At 42.3% G+C, this 15,252-nt stretch overlaps 1 long non-coding RNA gene across 1 annotated transcript; it reads left to right on the top strand.

Moving 5' to 3' along the window:
- The first annotated feature begins 8,699 nt into the window (after window positions 1–8,699).
- Window positions 8,700–13,640, top strand: LOC101937793 (uncharacterized). Its single transcript, XR_254998.4, has 3 exons — window positions 8,700–8,786; window positions 10,066–10,096; window positions 10,829–13,640. It is a non-coding gene; the product is annotated as an uncharacterized LOC101937793 (long non-coding RNA).
- The last annotated feature ends 1,612 nt before the right edge of the window (window positions 13,641–15,252 follow it).

Raw genomic sequence — 15,252 nt, 5'->3', positions numbered from 1 at the left:
AGAGACCATTATTAAATATTTGTTCCCCATGTAGACGGTAATCAACTCACCCCATAACTTATCTCTGTTAAGCTAAATAGTTTGAGCTCTGTGTCATCACTGTAGGGCATCTTTTCTAATCCTTTCATTATTCTTGTAGCTCCTTGCTGAACCCTCTCCAATTTATCAACATCTTTCTTGAGTTGTGGGCACCAGAACTAGACACAGTATTCCAGCAGCAGTCACCCCAGTGCCAAATAGAGAGGTAAAATCTGTTGCTACATTTAAGCTCTGATTCAGAGAGCATTTAAGCATGTGCCTAACTATAAGTACATGAACAGTCCCATTGAGCTCATTGGCACTGGACACACATGCTAACAGTTAACCTTGCGCTTTACTAAAACCAGGCCTTAATAAAAACCCACATTTAATGAACGTTCATGGTGCAAATGTATGGTTTGTTTTGTTCTTAAATATCAGGATTTTTAAAACTTCAGAGAAAGTTTAGACTCAGATTGAAGGGTAAAGTTATGAGATGGTTCTTGTTTATGCCAAACAAGTACATCCTAGTAACTATGAAAATACTACCTTCTTTTATTCTCACAAGTACCTATGGTAGTTTTGCTGCTGTTTCAGTATTTGATGTAGCGAAATATACTGCAGAGGTCTGATTTGAAATTATTAGTTAGCTATTTTGATATAGGGCTGTGGGCATACATCTTTTATATGTACGAGATTGGAAAATGTACATTACTTTTACTCATGGTCCATATACATATAATATGCTGATGTGCTTTTAAAATATATGGTTTTACAATATATTACAAATCCAAAAAATGATCAACTTTGTAATATTTCAGTACTCCCTAATGCCTCATTAATTTTCATTATATGTGCAAACATGGTAGTTAAACATGTAATTCAGTGGATAACTTAGTGTTGTGAATTATCTTGGATCCCTGGAAACCACAGAACCATATCCCAGTAGTGTCAACTCAACCTTTCATCTTCCTTAGGTATGAGTAGACAAACCAAGTATCTCTCAGGTTACAGATTGATCCTTAATGCCCCCCATAGGGCAGACATGCTTTTCATAGGAGTAGGATTTGCACCTGAGTCCGTGGACCAAATTTGCCCTCATTCTGTTGTGCAGTGTGGTGCTCTTCACAAGTAATGCCACTCTTGTCTTTAAGGTGCTATATAAATATTATATATTTATAAGGGTGCTTCTCTTGATCATATGGGAAATTATTTTAAGAACACTTTATTCTTCTGTGCTGTCTTAGATCTGGTTTTGTGAATGTTTTGTCTTGTGGAGGAATGATTATCAGAGAAAATTATGTTTGTGAATGAAAGGGACAGATAGTGATACACACTATAGAAACATAATCAAATTTATACTTCAACTGGAGATTAGTTCACAACTTCTGTATAATTCAAATCTATGGCAAAGAAAAGGTGATGACAAATGGGAATAGTGTAAATAAAATCCATCTCAGAGGATTAAGTTAGATAAATTAACTGCTTTGTTACTGTGCGCACATATCCCATACAGAAAATGTAGCTGAGCTGGACTTTCTTGTGTGTTTCATCAAACAACTTCTATTGTAGTGAATCTGCTGACGGTGACTCTAGTGCTGCTCTTTTGGCTCCTGATTGGACAGTGATAGATCAGCCAATGGGAGAAGTTCCATAGCATGTGGAAGGATGTTTGGAGACCTAGGAAGAGGGCACAAAAAAGGCAGAGGTTCCTAGTAGTGGATCAGGGTCACTGAGCTAGGGTTTTCAGGATTGCCTCTGTGTGTGTGTGTGTGTGTGTGTGTTGGTTTAAGAATAACAGGACTCTCATATGTAGTGTAAATAAATGAATTATACCATACTTGTCTCTGTCCTCCGTTTCTTCCCAGCAATGGAAACTTATCTGCCACAAGGCCCCATAACTGACCACCATTCAGCCAATGGTTTACAATATATATTTCTAAACTCTTTTCAGAGTTTAGAAATAACTCTTTAGAAAGTAACAACGTTTAGAAAGTAACAAATATATTTTCACTATTTCTTCTGATGAACCACTAAAGATAAAGTGATTATATGTAGAAAGTCAGAGAAAAATCATTTTGAAGTTAGAGCAGGCTTCATGGTGGTGTCAGCTGCAGTGATCCCCCCCAAAAAGAGAGAGCTAGAGGTCTTTTCTGTTCATTTTCAAACATTTTGGAAATAACTACTAAATGGGTGAGCTTTATCTATTCAATAAGAGCTTGATCTTGCTCCTATTGGAGTCGATGGCAATCTCCAATTGACATCACTTGGGAACAGCATCTAGCCATATGTCATCACAGTATTTAAGATTTCATGAATGGTTTCATATTCTTCTGACTTAGCAAAACATTTTATTTTGTTACAAGTTAAATCCAGATTGGGGGGGTATGTCCATTTTCTTGCATATGCCCTAATATTCTGTGTAATCATTCTCCCATTGTATATCCACAGTATCCTCCACTGAGATTCCAGTATCCTGTGGTGGGAGAATAAGGCTCCAGGGACAGAAAGTTTCCTGTACAAGCAGAGAGAATTAAAGCTAGTATGTGCTCTTTCATTCTGTTTTTCTTTCTTTCTGTGTAAAGAGCTTGGAATCCAAGGAATTTGGCATTGTAGGGGGTCAGATGGGAAATTCATTATAAGCTTAAGGGCAATTAAAGTCTCTCTCTCTCTCTCTCTCTCTCTCTCTCTCTCTCTCTCTCTCTCTCTCTCTCTCTCTCTCTCTCTCTCTCTCTTAGAAGTTGCTTAAAATCTGGATCGCATATTAGGTATCTGATCTGAATGTGTTTGCAGTTGATGTTTTTTATTACAATTGTTATAGGTTATTACATTTCATTCTGTTAGCTAAAATGACAAATGGTAGCCTGGAGTCACAAAATACATAGAAATTCTTTCACAAATACTGTATATATTTTAGTTCTGCAGTTCCAACAGTTTGTGAGCACAAACCAAATATGCACCAGTGGATAGAAATAAACATAGACACTGGTAATAATTGTTGGATACTACTGAGTTGCTGCTTACTTTATGTCTAGCCAAATTATTTTGGTGGTAAGAGATGCAAGTTGACACACAGTATTAAACTAACAAAAATGACCTTTCTTTGGAAAGAGATGAAGTATGGATTTTAAAAAAAGAGTTGGCTGGAGCCTTAACCTGCATCTTCAACTGACTGGCCTCCAAGCCTTTTTATTAATTTTGGATCAGCCCACGTCCTTTTCGTACTTTTGCCAAAATCAATATTCGGTCACAATAGGTCTCCCAGTGTCTACTGGGTTGGATTTTCTCTTAAAATCCTGCAAGGTTTGGAATTCCTCAAGGTCAGACAGGAAACAGTACATGCTAGGCCATCTTTGACCTAGGGAGCCTTGAAGTAGACAGAATTTCAATACCACAGCTTGCCAGACCAGAAATAGTAATGGGGATTTGTCTTGATCAAGGGGCTGTTGCTGGGGGGTTGAGGTCAGTAAAATTAACTTAGAAGGTCATTTGGGCTTATTTAGAGTCAAGCAGGAGGAGGAACTGTTGGCCTGGGTATCTCCTTGAAGTTGGTATAAGGGAGCTGAGGCCAAAGAAATGGAGCTGGTAATTCAAGAGAGGGGGATGAGAGACAATGTGGTTTGTTTCAAAGGAGGGAAGGTAAAGAAAGAAAAACTGATTTCAAGACCTTTTGGATAAAATTTCAATAAACATTTAAATGTTCAGTCTTAACTGAAACCAAACCTGAAAATATATTGTTTCGTCCATCACTACTTAATACGGTATTTTGCTCCACCACCCATTCCATTTCTTTTGGTAGTACATACAATACTTGGACAGCTTCATTCAGAATCCCACTATTTCAGTATACTCAACTAAAGCTTTTGCATATAACCCAGCTCTCATTTTGCTCCAGCCACTTACGTTTGTAATTATAATAGCCATCAGATGGTACAGATGAAGACTATTCATTAAATATTATTTTTTCTCAGCCAGATTCATGCTGACTAGAATTTTAAAGTTTTGAATCCAAGCACTGTGGAATCCAATCTTGTAAGTGATTTTGTATCCAAATGAAACCTGTACTCCTTCCTCAGATAAAGCTTCCATTGATTTCTGTAGGTGTTTGCCAACACTAAGGACTAAGCACTGCACAATTTGGCCCAAGGACAGTAAATAACTGCTAACATCCAGCAGAGCCATCACTAAGGTACAGCAAATTGGGGTGACCGCCCCGGGATTCAGGCTTTGGGCGACCCCATGTTTCGTGAGGAGATGGGTAGGGAGGTCAGGCAGGGGATTGGGGGGCTCCTCCCCCCCCCCACCTGCCCATCATCCCCCCCAACGCCTCCTGCCTGCCAGCAGGCCCCACCAATCAGCACCTCCCTTTCCCTCCAGTGCCTATCACTGATCAGCTGTTTTGCAGGGTCTGCAGGCGCTGGCGGTGGGGTGGAGGGGAGAGGAGTGAGGGCACAGCGTGCTCAGGGAGGGGGCGGAACTGGGCACGGAAGAGGCAAGGTGGGGTGGGGCCTTGGGGGAAAGGTGGAGTGGGGGCGGAGCCAGGGGGAAGCACCACCCGGCAGATAGAAACTCTGCACCTACGTCCCAGGCCACGCACACCGCCCCCCGGGATGGCCCTACTGTCCAGTATATCTAGTACAATAGGAATGATTCATATATAACACATCTTGCAATGCAGAGACTAATTTTCAATGAGTTTGAGTTGAAATAGATATATTCAAGGCTCAAAACATGAAGCTTTAGTCCTTAGATGATAGATCAATATGTAGGTTTAAGTTAATCATTTCAAGGGCTGGAAGGTTTTCCATGATTTGGATAAGAGTTGATGGGAGTGCTCTAGCAAGCCGGGGAGGATTCAGGGTAACTTCAATGTGTAACTAGGTCAGAACTCTTTCCCAGAGCAAGTCCAAGGGGAGAGGGGATTTGGGGCCACTCTGGGCAGTGCAGAGGTCTGAGTCATTCTTTGCAAGCATCCTAATTGCCCTTAGAATCCAAGGGTTAGAATACTTTGAAGGGATGATGTGAACACATATGCTTTATAACTATTCTGCATTTGTGCCACTGAGCCCACTGTATTTTCCAAGGAAATCAATTTATAAAGTGCCAGTGGGACTGACATGCTTATTTGCACATTTACATATATAAGGAGCCTTTTCCCCTTCCAACAGCTAATTGTATGCTAGGCTTCTCTGCCAGTGCTGAGTTGAGTCCTTGTTACTGAAATGCTGACACAGTATGAGCAGTGTAAATTTACAGCAAAGAAAAATAATGTTTAGGGTTGTTCTTTTCTGACAAGGCTTTTTTAATCAAGGTCATGAAATATTATAGAAATGATGAGCATATAAATGCATGTTGAAAACTCAGCTATTTTTCCCTTAGCAGAGCTACAGCACAAGTCTGTAAACAATCTCAGTGGAAACAGGTGGAAAGCAGGGCTCTTCTCAAATAATATGCCTTAGTTCAGCTTTTTTTCTTTGTCCACCATGTACTTTTTACAGCAAACTAATTCTGACAAGCACACTCCTGTGGTGTAGAAGCACAGGTCTGAGACTTGTGCAGGATTAACCTTCTCTATCTTAAAGTTTATGTCACTAAGGAAGAAAAGTGATTTTTGTTACCATTGCAGTTTCTTTGCATTAATTCTTGCAGTTGAACGATAAAATTGGCAGTGCTCATCTCATGCTGTGTTGAGTACAGGAAGACTCCATGAACTAATTTCTTGCCACCTACACACAGCTCACAAAGTGCTCAATGCTTCCCAGTTCAAAGTACCTTCAAACTTCATTTCCACACTTACTTGGAGCAAGCCAAGCTCAGGAGTACCTAATACAGTTTGATAGTAAGGCAAAAATTGCAATAATTGCCCTTTTGAATGGGTTGAAACTACAGTTTGAGAGGCAAAAGCCCTGTGCAAGATAAAGGAAAATGGGATAGGTTGAATTCTCACCAACTCCTGAGAAAAATCCAAGTGGTGGTAAGTCTACGCTTAACTAGTAATCACTGAGGCATCCCAAAATGTATGGCAAAGCCCTATAGTCTTTGTTTCTAACCCAGATGGCTACATTAGAGTAAAGTAAATACCATTTCTGTTGGCTTGTATACTCCATGTCCCAATGTTTCCAGTTGATAAATGAGCTGGAGAACCATGATACTTCATTATTTAGGTTACTGGCAGACCCCATTCATAATGGTAGAAAATAGCATTTTTTAACATGGAGGTTATTTCATTTTCACAAACTATTGGGCAGCATGGAACTCCTGTAACCATTCAGAGGTTAATGGACAAGTTCTTTAACCACTCAGCTAATATACTGCAACACATTTGGATTATATAGTAGTCTAACAATGGGGCAATATTCTCCCAGTTAAAGGAGGACGATGTGATGACTAATCCCACCACATATACAATAAGTAAAAAAAAAAATAAAAAAAATTGTACCCTGATATTTGTTCTATAAACTTGTACTTTAATTATCCGATTTATGACCAGTTTTGTAAGGCCTGTATCTCGGTAGTGAGGGTGTCTCCTTCCTGGGTCTTGTAGGTTACTGTAGGAGATTTGTGCCAGAGTTCATGTAGCAGCCTTGATACTGTCTTAACCCAGAATGCAGCCTCTAAAAAGGTCTAGTGGACAGAACCTTGTGAAAAGGCTCTTAAGGACTACCTGCATAGTAAGTTTGTTTTGTATAAATGTTATTTCAATAAAGGAATCCTATTACAGACACTCCTGAGGAGGAATAGGGGCTGTATTCTCCTAGGAGGACAATATAGCAAAGCATCTATTACAGTTCCAAATCATTTCCAAGGGACAAAGCTTGCTGTGTGATTGAGAAGGAATGCCTTGCAGGTGACAGGACTGTTACTGTCTCTTCAGTAACCAGTTCATCTTAGTTGTGGTCTATGACTCTCTCAGATGTCTGAATAGCCTGAAAAAGGTCAATACCTGAATAATGGTTTGGCCCTTCAGTCCTACACTCCCAGGTGAAATATAGTGGTGGAATGTGTTTTTCTTCCCTGGAAGGGAGGAATTTTGTTTTTCCCAAATGGGCCTGAAGATGCCATTCTAAGGGGCATTCTGTTTGGGAACTGGGGTATGCAAACACAAGAGTGGGGCAGGGCAGGAAGGAATTATAGTCTGAGCCAACAAGAGGAATTTCAGATAATCATGCCAGAAATATCAAGCCTGGAGAGAAAATCCTGGCTATATTAAATAATCAGGCGATAGCAAGAAATAAAGGAAAGGAAGCAGGCTTCAGAAAGTAGCTGCCCTGACAGAGAGAACACACTTCTTTCAGACCTGGAAGGAACTGGATTGAGGCTGGAGGACTAAAGCTGACCAATGAAAATGAATGCTAATGGAAGTTGGTGCCTGGCCTATTTCTCAATGCTCAGCATGATTTCCTGAAATACTTGCTGTGATGAAGTGCGAATGTGCTTAATGTTTTATCTGAATACTGTGTGCCTCAGTTTCCCCTATGTATTACTCAGATATCTAGGTGATGAGACAGGGTATGTGAGCATTGCAGAGACCCCTATATGGCAGGTGTGACTGCCATCTGGGTGCCTGGTACAGAGAATGGCCGAAACTCTGTATCTTGGCAACTCATGGTGGGGGCCAATCCTCTACAAAAAGAACAGGAGTTCTTGTGGCACTGTAGAGACTAACAAATTTATTTGAGCATAAGCTTTTGTGGGCTACAGCCCACTTCATCAGATGCATAGAATGGAACATATAGTAAGAAGATATATATACACATACAGAGAACATGAAAAGCTGGAAGTTGCCATACCAACTCTAAGAGGCTAATTAATTAAGATGAGCTATTATTAGCAGGAGAAAAAAACTTTTGTAGTGATAATCAAGATGGCCAATTTCAGACAGTTAACAAGAAGGTGTGAGAATACTTAACATGGGGAAATAGATTCAATTTGTGTAATGACCCAGCCTCTCCCAATCTCTGTTGAAGCCCAAGTTAATAGTATCTAGTTTGCAAATTAATTCCAGTTCAGCAGTTTTCGTTGGAATCTGTTTTTGAAGCTTTTCTGTTTAAAAAATTGTCACCTTTAAGTCTGTTACTGAGTGATCAGAGAAGTGTTCTCCTACTGGATTTTGAATGTTATGATTCCTGATGTCAGATTTGTGTCCATGTATTCTTTTGCATAGAGACTGTCCGGTTTGGCCAACGTACCTGGCAGAGGGGCATTGTAGGCACATGATGACATATATCACATTGGTAGATGTGAAGGTGAACAGAGTTGGCATCGGGCTTTGTTGCAAGGATAGGTTCCTGGGTTAGTGTTTTTGTTGTGTGGTGTGTGATTGCTGATGAGTATTTGCTTCAGGTTGGGGGGCTGTCTGTAAGTGAGGACTGGTCTGTCTCCCAAGATCTGTGAGAGTGAGGGATTGTCCTTCAGGATAGGTTGTAGATCTTTGATGATGTGCTGGAGAGGTTTTAGTTGGAGGCTGAAGGTGATGGCTAGTGGCGTTCTGTTATTTTCTTTGTTGGGCCTGTCTTGTAGTAGGTGACGTCTGGGTACTCTTCTGGCTCTGTCAATCTGTTTTTCACATCAGCAGGTGGGTACTGTAGTTTTAAGAATGCTTGATAGAGATCAATAAAATGGACACAAATACTCTTGTTCTTTTTGCAGATACAGACTAACATGGCTGCTACTCTAAAATCCTCTACAAGAATCAGCTGGAAGTGTTGGAGAACTAAGTGAGAGATGGAGGCCAGATGACCAGGTCAATCTCCTGGTTGTCACTCAAGGTGGGTGAGCTCTGGATCCACCACCAAATGGACTTTGCTGTAACTTCCTGCTTTTTGTGCTAATAAGATCTGTTCTATGCTGTGTTCCAGACAACTAATAACCTCTTCTGTTTTACCTCGCTGGCTGAGTTGGGGTGCATGGCCCCTTTGGGACTTCAGGTGGACTCGCTGTGGGAAGCTCACGGTGTGAAACAGGGGTGCTGAATGGTCAGACCCAAGGAAGCTTGCCCCTAGTGAGAGTGTGCCCTGAAGGTGGTGGGGAAGACACTGCCAGGGAGTCCAATCTGAATTCATTCAGAGCCGTACTAGAACACCGAGCCTGTGTACTCTGTGACACTTGCTACAGGTGTTTTAGGTTTAGCTTAGAACTGTTAGTTTGTGATCAAGTGGTGTGGCTGTAAGCAGCCTGGTTCTAACAGTTCTGGAAAAAATGTCATTAAACTAAAATTTGAATGATTTTTTTAAAGGTTCCTTGGCCATTGGAGAAATATAATCTTAATCATAGATATTGGGCTTTGATTCACTGTTCAGTTTTTGCAAAAGAAACTTTTGGCCTAAACTGCCTCTGGCTCCAGTCCTGGTTACTGCTACTTTATGATCTAAAAGTAGCTTAGGACCTAGCAAAACGCCAAACTGTGATCTCAAGTGACTGCTGGTGAACACATTTAAAAAGGATGATTTGCCCACATATATCAGAAGGACAAATTCCCAAATACTTTGTCCAATCTGGAATTAATCTAAAACAGCTGAGCCTTTAGTCTAATCAACTTTCCTAATGGTAAATTATTGCCTAATGACATGCAATGGGAAGAAACCTCTTCTCTTTTTGGTCTAATCATCGTTTGTTTTTAGTATACTTTTAATGTCAGTTGATATCAGCAGAAACTTTTCTTCCCTTCTCTTAATTCCCTAGTTAATTGCTCCCTGAAGAAAACTAAACAATTCTGTAAAGTTGTAGATGGACACCAAATTAATTCATTCACCTAGCTACATGTATAGTGGAATTGCCCCCTTGCAGCCTGTAGGGGTTACAATGATCTCTCCTTATTTCTCCTTTTGTTTCTTCCTCGTATTCTTGGATGCATGCCTTCATCTATTTTCCTCTATGCTTCAAACAGGCTTGCACTTTTCTACCAGATACCAAATCATGTTTGTTTGTTTTTTAAGTTCCTTTTTTCTTTCTCGCCTTTCTCATCTCTTACCACTCCTTCCTCCTTTCTCTTCCTGCTTGTTTACCTCTTTTTTTTTTCTGATTTCCTCTTCTCTACTTTGTTTTTAGTTGCCGCTGTTGGAAAGTTTAGCTGAAAAAAGTGAGTTTAATATTACTTTCTGCAGCAGTGGTAAACTTTAACAGCAATGACTCTACACACCTACCAAGAATTTAGAGAATTTTTTCGAAGAAAATATATATGTATATTAAGCCATGTTTGAGTGCAGTATTGTATTCATAGGCAAAAGTTCCTTGAGGTGTGAAGTTAACAAGCCCTGTGATCCATTACTGCTGCCATGTAATAAACCCCACCAGCAAGTGTCAATGGCAGAAATTAGGAAAAAAGCAATTATATGATGACTACATTGGGCTTTATGTAACTTGCTTAATTAGAAAATGGTTTATCTATTGGTTTTTAAAGTACTTAAAATCATGTGGAGATCCTAATAGAGAGCAAATATAGGCGGGAGATTTATGAGGATTTCTTTGTTTGACTTTTAAGGCTAGGGAATAAAGCAATTGTTGAAAATAACTGAACTTGCACTGGATCCTATAGCTCGAGAGATGGGGCTGATCCTGTGAGATGTTCAGTGTCCCTAGGAGGTGCTGAGCATCCTTCACTGACAACATGATGCTCAGTGCCTCGAGGGAGACACTCCGCAGCTCTCAGGAATAGCCCTTAAATTAATGTCTCCTTGGGCTAGTTTAACGTTTATAAGTAAATTTCTCAGACAGAGGGGGAAATAAGAGGAATTAGGTTGTTTGAAAATGTTTCTATTTCACACCGTCTCTACCCTTTTTAACTTCTCCCTCCTACTCTTTTCTTCTGTAGTGCCTGCACATCTATTGAAATCCTGGTACTGGTGAGTGAGAGACATGTTCATGCACTCTGGAATAATCTCCACTTAGCTCGCATGCATAGCATGTTGGGGAGAGCACAAAAGATTCCACTGTGTGTTAACATGTGTGATTTAGTTTATGAAATTGTAACCAGATGAGCCTTTCTTTCATCGTTGTCTCCTATTCATAATTTTGTTCTGTTTCATGTGAAATTGGGAAATAAAACTTTAGCTTTGCGGGAGAAATCCCCTTCTCAGCACTCAGGCCGAGTAAGTTTACTGTGGAGATCCAGGAGGTTGCTGCAGGGGACTGGAGAAAGGAATACACCCTTCCCCAACTGCAGAATAGTACTGGATTGCCTTCACAGAGGCTACTTCAGCATGTGTAATAAGCAAAAGGTAATATAACTATTGGTTGAAGTAATCTCTGTGATCCTAGTGGGCCCCTTTCCAAGTGAGTGAAAGGGAGATAAAGCATATGATCCATGTAGAAGCAGAACCTTTCTTCCACTCCCAGTCCTTTTACTTGCCTATGTAAGGAGCCCCTTTGAGGTCTGACTGCATAGCACAATCCCTTTCTGGCCTCCCCAATTCCTGACCTTCCCCACCTTGCATAACAAAACCAGTCCACAGATAAGTAATGAGGATTTGCTCTCAAGGAATAACAGTTATGTACATAGGAAACAAGTGACTAGAATTCAAGTGCTAAACAGGATTAAGAGTCACTAATTTTCTCCGGGCTAAAGTCTGTAGCCTGCAAAAAAGGAGGCTGCTCTTTTTAATGTTCCTGAAATGTACATGGAATAGAAGGGAATGAACCCACTATGCTACATAGTTTTAAGGTCTACGCATCTGTTCAGTACCCGGAGGAAGGGAAAGTCAACTATTACCTCAGAGGTGAGGAAGGGATGGTGGTTATTCAAGGAATGTCCCTGTGGGTGCTCCACTTTAGGTGTCTTGGTGCCCTGCGCTTGTAATCAGAGATGTGTAGTAGCAGTGCCCTGGTTGGCCGTGCATGCGTGGCAGCCATCTCGTGCCACTCCAAGCAGCTACTTAGCATGCACAGTCAACCATCCCGCAGTTCCTTCTCTACTGCCTTTGGCTTGAGTCGGAGCAACAGCAGCGCCCCCATCCATTTAATAAATTGCTTATATTCCCACTTTTATTTATCCCTTTTGTCAGTTTTCCTTGGTTCCCTGACCTTATTTAACCACTTAAAAAAAAAATTGTTCGCTTCCCCCTGCCACCGGCAGGTCTCTGCCAACGGTGACTGAACTATGGCCATTTTTCTATAGCCCTGAACCTTCTCAGATCTGCAGGCTATCAATTCCTGTATCAGATGGCCATGCTCAGTACATCCGCTGTCTCGGGGAAAACCGTATACCACAGAAGCGTCCACACTGCAAAAAATTATCTGCCAGGACACTGAAAGCCAGAGACATCCAACTAAGAGAAATCCCTCAGGCCAGCCTCCGACCCAGAGTCCAGGACTCCTCCTGGCAAATGGTCTCCAGCAACAGCTTCAGACAAGGGCTACACCCAAACCGTGGGTAAGGACCCTGCAACTAAGAAAGCAACCAAATGTCAGTCACAGTCATTGCCCCAGAGATCCCCCTAAAAATCTGCCCCAATGCCAATGGCATCAAGAACCTTGGACCGAGAGGCACTGGGAATGTGGTACTGAGACGTCGCGAGGAGCCAAGGCACCGACGCAGCCACGCTGTCCCTCAGCTGCATGAACTAAAGCTAAGCTCCCTAGCTCAGCACCGACTGTGCCGAAGAACTCCGTGGTGCCACCTGTTGCATATATACAGCCTAACAAGACCTCGGCACCATCAGCGCATACTACACTGCCATCCACAGCACCAAGCTTCCCAATACCTCAACCCTTCACCACACAGGCAGACCTGGCAATCTTCTCTATGCCAGGAACCCCTCATCATGCCTCCCCGAAACTGGGACCTTCTCACCAACAACTGCCTTTGCAAGAGCAAAGCTGGCAGGCACAACCGTGGATGTCACCGTCCATTGTCATGCCACCCAATTGGCCATACTGGGACCCATGGGCAATCTACAGAGCCCAGAACCATAAACCCCCACCAATCCAAGGGCCACCCGGTCCCATTCACCCACTAACCCCTCACTATTGGAGGCCCAGGAGGAAGAGGAGGGGGAGCCAGAAGAGACTCCTGAAGGTGATACACTGCCACCCACGCATATTTTGTCCTCATCCCCGGACAAAACAATTACGCCATCACATCCCACCACAGGAGATAACTTCAAGTCCTTCCAGGATTTATTCAAAAGAGTTGCAGAATCTCTGGACATCTCTTTAGCAGAGCTGCCAGAGACCCAGCACAAACTTACTGACATCTTGCATGCATCCCTGTCAGCAAAGATAGCTCTGCCCATTAACTCAGCCATAATGGACCCTGCAAAGACAATATGGCAGACACCTGCCACTGTCCCACAATCCTGTAAATGCTCAGACAGAAAATACTATGTACCAGCGAAAGGAGCTGAGTTCCTATCCACTCATCCATCTCCTAATTCACTGATTGTAGAGGCAGTGCACTAAAGGGGAAAACAACCCCAGTCAAAAACTACACCTTATGACAAGACTTATGAAAAGTCTTGACCTTTTTGGATGCAAATCTTACTCCTCTGCCTCATTGCAATTTTGTATAGCAAATTATTCAGGTCTCAGCAAAGTACACCTACAACTTGTTCAACAAATTGAAATCCTTTATTGATCAACTGCCAGAAGAAGCAAAGAAACAATACAAAGCCAATTTTCCAGAGGGCTCCTTACTCACCAAAAGAGCCTTGCAGGCTTCCCTCGACTCTGCCTACATGGGACCCCGATCCATAGCCATGTCAGTTGTCATGTGTCGAGCATCATGGCTCCACCTCTCTGGATTCTCTAGGAAAGTACAAGCCACAGTTGAGGACCTGCCCTTAAAGGATTCACGAACAACCTTGAAGATCTTGGGTATTTACATTCCCCAGAACAAGAAAAAACAGGGCAGATTCTATACCCAAAGAATCCGCCCCGCCCCGTACTCGCAACCCCAGAGACAATATGATCAATGCCACAATCAAAAACAAATGATGCACAGGCAGAACCAGGATCAACATCTCAATCTTCAACATCCCATCAATCTTTTTGAGGTATTGGTCGAGGGCTCAAGACCTCTATCTTCTCCCATGCCGGATTATCAGATGACCTCCAGTCTCTTTGGAGACCATCTGCTATCACGCTACCCAGTCTGGAACAACATTACTAAGGACAAATGGGTGCTGGAAATCATCCAGAAGGGTTACTCTATTCCATTTATTTCTACTCCCCCTAGGCACCCACCTTCCCAATCCCTCTTCAGGGACCCCTCTCACAAGACCCTGTTGCAGTAGGAAATAAACCATCTCCTGCAACTAGGAGCCATGGAAATAGTACCACTCCAACAGAGGGAAAGAGGATTTTATTCTCATTATTTTCTCACACAGAGGAAGAACAGTGGATGGCGACCCATTCTGGACTAACACAGACTCAACAAGTTTGTACTGATGCAACACTTCAAAATGGTAACCCTGGCAACCATAATCCCGGCGTTAGAGAAAGGAGATTGGCGCTCATCCCTCGACCTACAAGATGACTACTTTCATGTCACCATTCATCCAGTGCACAGAAGATTCCTGTGCTTCACACTAGGCCATCAACATTACCAATACAAAGTGCTACCCTTTGGATTATTGACAGCCCCAAGGGTATTCTCCAGGGTCCTAGATGTCGCTGCAGCTCACCTCCACAGGCTAGAGGTAATTATCTTCCCATACTCGGATGACGCCCTTATAAGAGCACCAACTCTGCATATGGCAGTACAAGCCAAACAAACTACTATAACCCTCTTCACCAACCTTGGGTTTAAAATAAACGTCCAAAAGTCCACCTTGGTCCTGGTCCAGCAACTAGAGTTTATAGGGGCCTATCTTGACTGCCTCTCAGCACAAGTGAGATTACCCCAACAGCAATTCCTCAACCTAACCAGGCTGATAACAACAATCAGAAACCCTCCAAACATCTGTCAGGGCCCGCCTACAACTCCTTGGGCATATGACTGCTACAATTTATGTAGTCAAACATGACAGACTCCATATGAGATGCCTATAGGCCTGGCTCCTCACCTGTTATATACCACACAAGCATTCACAAACGGCTCACTATGCCCCACAGAGTGAAGGACTCCCTCAAGTGGTGGATGCAACTGCAAAACCTCTGCTCAGGGGTCAAATTTTAACAAAAAGTTCCCACTATAACAATCATCACAGATGCCTTCCTCGTGGGAGGGGGAGTCCATCTGGACAGCAACACTGTCCAGGGATGCTGGTCCCCAACCGCCATATAAACATACTAGAACTC

This window comes from Chrysemys picta, chromosome 5, assembly GCF_011386835.1.
Source record: "Chrysemys picta bellii isolate R12L10 chromosome 5, ASM1138683v2, whole genome shotgun sequence".
Lineage (NCBI taxonomy): Eukaryota > Metazoa > Chordata > Testudines > Emydidae > Chrysemys > Chrysemys picta.
Note: the sequence above shows the minus strand (reverse complement) of the source record. Positions and strands in the feature narration are given on the sequence as shown.